Source organism: Adiantum capillus-veneris, chromosome 15 (assembly GCF_014529385.1).
Source record: "Adiantum capillus-veneris isolate H3 chromosome 15, ASM1452938v2, whole genome shotgun sequence".
NCBI lineage: Eukaryota > Viridiplantae > Streptophyta > Polypodiopsida > Polypodiales > Pteridaceae > Adiantum > Adiantum capillus-veneris.
The window spans coordinates 115,865,792-115,873,051 of record NC_140945.1 but is presented as its reverse complement, the minus strand read 5'-3'; positions in this window follow the sequence as shown (position 1 = coordinate 115,873,051).

Here is a 7,260-nt window from a genome sequence, read left to right as displayed (position 1 = left end):
CACATTTTTCATGTTTTCCAAAAATGGTCACATATTGTAAATTCTCGATTTTATTTCAAGCCATTGTAATATTTTAATGTGTTACGGGCTCAATGGGAGTTCCAAGCTATAAAAAATAGGTCTATTATTGTGCCTAGGTTGCAGATTTAGTAAGTGGTGGGGCCCTAAAGGCCTTGGGCGCCCGAACATTGCATATTTTTACCCTAGGTACATAAGGCAGTGTGTAAAAGAAATTAGGGTTCTCAAGCTCATTTATGGAGAGCACTCTTTGGTGAGAGCTCTTGAGTATGTGGCTATGGAGTCCTTGAGCTTCTCCTTTCCCATGAGGCTTGATTAACACTAATCAATGATTCATTCTCTTTCACTATGCCTCTCTCATGCTTCTTATGATTTCCTATGATGCTTAGATTAACTAAATCTTAACTAATTAATGGTTAATCCCTCTCTAATCTTGTGTGATTGCCCTCTTTTGCTTGTGTGTGCATGTAGGTTTGATTGGAGTGTGGTGCTCGATAGATCTATGTGTGTGTGTGTGTGTGTGTGCTTGCGATTAGTGTATTGCATGATATGATTAGTGTTGTGTACGTCTTGCAGTCATAGTGTGTGTGTTTGGGTTGATTCTAGGTGAAGAGAAGTGGATATGGAGATTTCCCTTCATTGCGGCTTAGCTCCTCCATAGGCCGAGAAGATCATCTTATAGAGTTAACCATTTGTGTTGCCACGATTAGCTCACTAACCGTGTGAGTGTTTCCATGTCCTAGCCGGGTAGCTCATCCCTCTGGATTGATAATTTTGTTGGTCATTGGAAATATTGCAACGATGGGACCCCCAACAATATTGTAACTAGACTTTCTTTGCTTGGAGTGCCTTTTAGCTGTATTGATTCCTGCAAAACTTAGAATTGCAAATAAAATATAGAAAAAATTTCAATGTACCTTGTACCTGAGGTAATAAAAACTCTCTCATCTTTTTATGTTCTATCATTGAGACTTGCTTGGCAAGAAAAATATCACCTTGGAGTCTAGCGCCACCATAACGACCAACAACGCCTTGTGGATTTTGATCGATAATCATTGCAAAAAGGAGATTCTTAAATAAATCCAAAAACTTGTGAGTGTGTCGGATAGCTTTGCCAAAGCATATAAATATTACCTTTTTGAGGGGTCTGCATAAGAAGTCAACATATGCCTTGATAGGCCATCAGCATCATGAGGTAAATGCAATTGCCAGTAGGATCACAAACCTTGATCAATGTAGGATGGAAAATTTACTTGCTTTGCCTTTGAAGAGCTCTGCCAAATTTAATAAATGTAGAATTTAAAACTCTAACATAATTACACAGACCCCTTTTTGAGGGGTCTGTGTAAGAACTCAACATATTCCTTGATAGGCCATTACCATCATGAGGTAAATGTAATTGCCATAGTAGCATCATGAAACTTGATTGTTGTAGGATGGAAAATGTGCTTGTTTCACCTTTGAAGATTTCTACCAAATTCAATAAAATGTAGAACATACTTACCAACTCAGGAAATCCCTCTCTGAATAACTTGATTTCTTGCTGAAATCTTCTTTTCGGGCTTCTTGTTGATGGCCTTGCTGTGATCTCCTTGAAGAGATCTTCTTGTCAAGGGCCCTTCTTGCAGGGAAAGTGGCCTTGCCTTACCTTGTCAACTCCATGGTCCTTGAATCCGTTCACCATACTTTTCTTGATGGCAGTATTTTAGTTTCAATTCAAAATTGCATTGTCAAAAATGTATGTTAAGATTATTACCACCTTCCAGAAATTTTTGTAAATTTACTAGTTGTTGGGAGAGGTTGACTCGCCATGAAGTGATTTGATTTTGATCATTCCTCCATGGCTTTGCAACTGTATCACATGGCTTTGTCGTGGTCATGCCAACTTGGGGTCCGGTTACCAACCACAAGACTAGTCTTGAGAGTGGCCTTCGGTACATTTGTTTGTGAGTATGGCCTCTTATGTTTTCCCTAATTAATTTTGGGTGGCCAAACCCTCATGAAATATGAAGGAAAATCCTACAGCTTTCATGGCGAGTAACGAGCAGAGAGAGAGAGAGAGAGAGAGAGAGAGAGAGAGAGAGAGAGAGAGAGAGAGAGAGAGAGAGAGAGAGAGAGAGAGAGAGAGAGAGAGAGATGGTAGAGCCCAAATGGAGTTCCAACCATGGCACTATAGTCTTCTCCTTTAGAGCCCAGCCACACCCTCAATGGTTGGGGCACTTTCTTCCTCCTGTACACTTTGTGGAAACTCACAAAAACACCTCCCACCTAGTGCCCTAGAACCTTATGCTCTCTACATGCCTTGGTACTGCCACTTACCACCTCCAAGCTTCCTCACTTACTCACATGACCCTTCGACTATGCCCTCCTCTCTAGCCCGTGTTGGGATGCGGGATTTTGTTGCATCTCTTGTGTGAACAACCTCTTCCACCTAGAAAAGTCATGTGTCAATAACCCATGTGAATAACCTCTTATAATCCTTGTATAAAGCTCAACCACTTGTATTTGTGCATAGGTAGCCACATCTTGTTTGTGTAAAGGCAGCCACATTTTATACCCATGTGTCAAAAGGTTGTCTCTTTGTATATGCCTATATAGAGGCACATTATGGTGAATAAAACTAAGTTGATCATTTTGCAATTATACTCTATTGTATTGTGTGCCCAAGCCCTAAGCTAACTCTATCTAATCATGCTGATGTCATGAATGGCACACTTACCTATTCACCATAACCTATCAAGTGGTATCAGAGCTGGCAGTTCGTGCTTAGGCTTAATTAACCTCCCTTCTCTCTCCTTAATCACTAGCATCATTAATTAAGCTTGGGCATGTTCTTGGCAATACCAATGAGCCACTACCCTTCTTGATTGGTGAGATTTTGATTAATGACATCCTACTTATTGCGTGTATGTGTTTGCAATTTCAATTTTTTGTGCTTCTTTGTGTTCACCTTCAGACCATTTTGCATTAGCATTACTCTCAGTGTATTGTTTATTTGCTTGTGCAATTTATGTGTGTGCGAAGATCTCCTCACGTGCTTCACAACGCACTAATCCACATTCAATTTGGATAAATAGTGAGATATTTATGCCTTGATTAAAATCATCAAATTTTAAGAGTTTTACAATTTTCTGCTAGGTGTGTGGGACAATAAGTTGATCTACAAGATTTTATTTTTCATGTGTGTGTGCGGATAATTTTAGGGTGTGAATCCTTGGAACATTGAATTGAAGCCACTACTTTTTGCTTGCCATGTGTGTGAAAGGAGTCCCATTTTTTTTAAAGACCTTTTGTTGACTTTTAAGGATAAGGCCTTCCCATTCCTAGCGGGTGTTTGGACCTCAAAGAAGAAGCAAAGTCGTATCGAACCAATTTTTTGGGTCCATACACCCTCTGCAGTGTCTGCACTTGCTTGAGTCGTCAGTCTCTCCTGTGCACCATTAGTTCTCGCCACCACAATGCCACACACAAGCCTTTGAGCTAGCACTATCCAAAGCCCCGACTAAAATGCCATGAGCTCACATGGAGCTCACATGACATCATCCAGCTCTTACTACTGCCACTTCCCCACTATAAATACTGCAATCCACGCATACAAGAATCCTGAAATTGCTAAGGGTGCATTCACACGACATCGTTGTAGCGTTTTGCATTTGTCATCTTGGTTTGTTGGGGGCTTCTGGAAACGCTACCCTTGCACTCCCCATTCTGCCGATTTTGGCAAAGTTGGGAAAATGCTACCCCCGTCTCTCTAGTCTCTCTCATGTGTTGTCCAGAAACGACAAGTGGCTCCGGATTTCTTTACTTGCAGACAACTGCGAAGAATTTTGAGCTCACGCAAAACGCTGCCCTTGTAGTGTGCGAATGTGCTCTAACACTTTGAGAAGACTAGAGGCCGTGGACCGTCCCTCAAACTCAAGCTGCCTACCTATGCTTAAAACCCTGCTCATCAAGAGCTTGACTCTCTAGCTATATTTACACGTGCACTCTTGGCTTCCACCACTAAAAAGAGGCAACAAAGTGTCATAAATGTCATGTGAGCGACATTACTGTCTCTAGTACATGACATCAAGGGTTGAACATAATCTTCCACAAACACAACATCCCGTGAGGCCAAGATACGTTTTGTTTGCAGATAATACAACATGTAACCTTTTCTTTCAGCACTATAACCAACAAAAATACATTTGATAGCCTTATCATCCAATTTTCTGCGCTGCGTTTGTGGCACCAAAGCATATGCCAAACAACCAAAAACATGCATGTGCTCAATAGAAGGCTTTCTATCATGCCATGCTTCATATGGAATCATAGATTGTAAAGATTTCATAGGACACCTGTTAAGTACATAAGTGGCACACATGATGGCCTCAAGCCAAAATGAATGCGGCAAAGCTTGACTTTTGACCAAACATCATGCCATTTCCTGAAGTGACGTGTTTTTCCTCTCAGCAACACCATTTTTGCTGAGGTGTATAAGACAATGTACATTGGTGTTTTATCCCACGACTAGCCAAAAATGCATTGAATTCATGAGACATATACTCCCTCTCTCAATCAAAACATAGGGTGCCCATAATACATTTTAAGACATTTTTAGCCATAGCAAAAAATTTCTTGAAGCACAAAAACACTTTGGACTTCGCTTTAAGCGGATATACCCATGCATGCGTAGAGTAATCATCAATGGGAGTCACGAAGTAAAGGCAATTGCCCAAGGATGAGGTTTACATGGGTCCACAAACATCACTATGCACAAGTTGCAACCTGTACGTAGCCTAACTAAACCATCCTTTGGAAACTTTGAACACTGCATCTTACCCAAAATACATCCTTCAGAAACATGTTTGACAAGTGCTTCAAGAAGCGGCAAAGAAGCAACCATATCAAAATTTTGCAAACGCAGCAAACTAGAAAAATTCAGATGTCCAGAACGTGCATGCCAAAGTTTTACATCTGAAATAGTCTTAGAATCCACAACTGCATTTGCAAAATTTTTCCTACACTTGTCGCAAAGTGAGCTCATACAGCCCACGGCATAAAATGCCAAATGCAACAATCTCATCACCGAAACTGCAATCATTTAATGTACATTTGTCATCCACAAATTTGACTACAAGTCCAAGTCTAACAAGTGCAGATACAAACAAAAGATTTTTCTTGATCCAGGTACATATAATGCATCAACAAGTGTGAAAGAACTGCCATTCGCAGTAGTCAACACAATATTTCTAGCTCTCTTAAGCGGATAAGAGGCATTGTTGGCACAAGTGACTGAATTCCCATGAGAGACATCCTCGAGAGAGGTAAACATGTCACGATGAGAGGTAATATGCTTTGTAGCACCACTATCAAGGTACCACACTTGAGCATCTGCAACAACTGACAAACATGCATCATGGACATAAGGATCATAAGTGCACTCTACACTAAAAGCCCATTCTGCATCAACATCAGCATCACAGTCTCCTTTCACAAAAGACTCAACAATAGCTGCATTTGTAGTGGAACTAGCATTAGTGGTGGAATTAGCCTCTTTCTTCTTAGTCTCTTTGGCCTTCAACTTAGGACATTGCTTGATCAAGTGATTGTTATATTTACAATAATGACAATGCATCTTCTTTTTGCCCTTATCACCAAAATTACCATATGAATTGCTGCCAGCAGAAGCATTAGGAATAGGTAATTTACCACTCGCAGAAGAACCATGAGAAGTGGCTACATTGTTGTTACCACTTTTTCTTTGAGTATCAATAAATGCTCAACTGCACGCTGTCTAGTCCTGTTTTTTCTAGAAAGTGACTCTTGCACTAGTAATGTGCATAATGCATCAAACTTGACAACTTCAAAATTTCCTTGAGCGTGTTTTATTTGCGAGCTTTCAATTTCGAGCTTTTGCAATCAAAACCAATTTTGCGAGCCTTTTTATTTTAGATTTAGAGCCTTTTCTAACGACACAAAAAATTAATCCAAAACAAAGACATCATAATATTATACACGACAAAAAAGATCTATAATCTCGTAAAAAATTGGCTTAAGATTTTGAGTCTCTTTTAACGATACACACCAAAAACATGTACAAGATTCCAAAAGCCCTAATTTTGAGCTTGTACAATTGTCTAGATAGATACCACAAAGCATGCTTCTCTTACTAAAAGGAATTAAAATAAAGTCTCATGTGTCTAGAAAAGCTACTCCACATCTAATACAAAAGAGAAATCTACTTCAATGCATACCTCCACAAGACAATCTCTAAGATTTAGGCTCACTACACCACAGGCTTTATCTTGCGGGTTTGCCCTAATACAAATGCAAGGTCTGTGGGAGCTAGTGCAGGCTGATGAATGACCATGTGCTCTTTTGGTTGAAGCCCTAGAATATGCACATACACATAGTACATGTGCTTACATGCCAAAAACGCTTTATGTGTAGATTCTCTCTTTTGAAAATCGCGACAGGTGCAACTAGGTTCTACCTTAATGTGTACATCATCACAACTGTCTATCAATATTCAAAAAATTATGTCTTGTTCACTTTCTAATTCCTCGTCCAAGAACGTTGCAACCATACTTGCAGCTGACTCCAATCTCTTTTGTGCTTCTTTGGAAATACCATGTCTCCACTTACGCTTCCTGCTACTTGAGCCTCCTTGTGTAAGAGTAGCATTTGTATTGTTCATTCGTCGTAGTGGTGTTGCAAAATTTGCAAATTGAAATCCACTTTGTACCAAGCTATCACACTCTTCCTTTGATAAATTGGTTCCAATATCCACTTGCTAGAAAGTAGGAACGACATGTGAGAATTTAACTTGCCTCTGTACTTTTTGTGTGTGGCCTACTTCATAATTGGAGAACCATATCCACTGTGCAATTGTCTTGTCTTTAAAGTTCTCTCAGACCAAAAACAGGGAGCAACCATTCCCACATTACGGCTTTGTAATTTGTTACCACAACTGTTCTTCCCTACCATTCCAAAACATTTCCTTATGCAATAGGTTGGCATCCTTCGTAAAGCCCACTCTTCGTGGGCAACTTGGACCTCTTGAATACACCTTGCTGAATTCTCCCCAGGCTGCACTAGAATGCTATCTCCTACTTCATTGTCAGTGACAACATATACTTCTTCATTATCCTCTCTAATGTATACTCCGTGGTCTCCCTCTAGTTTTTTGTTGTTTTGCTTCCTTTACATATCCAGGTTTATGTGAGCTTGTACCGATTGCACATGTTTTCTTCTTCCGTT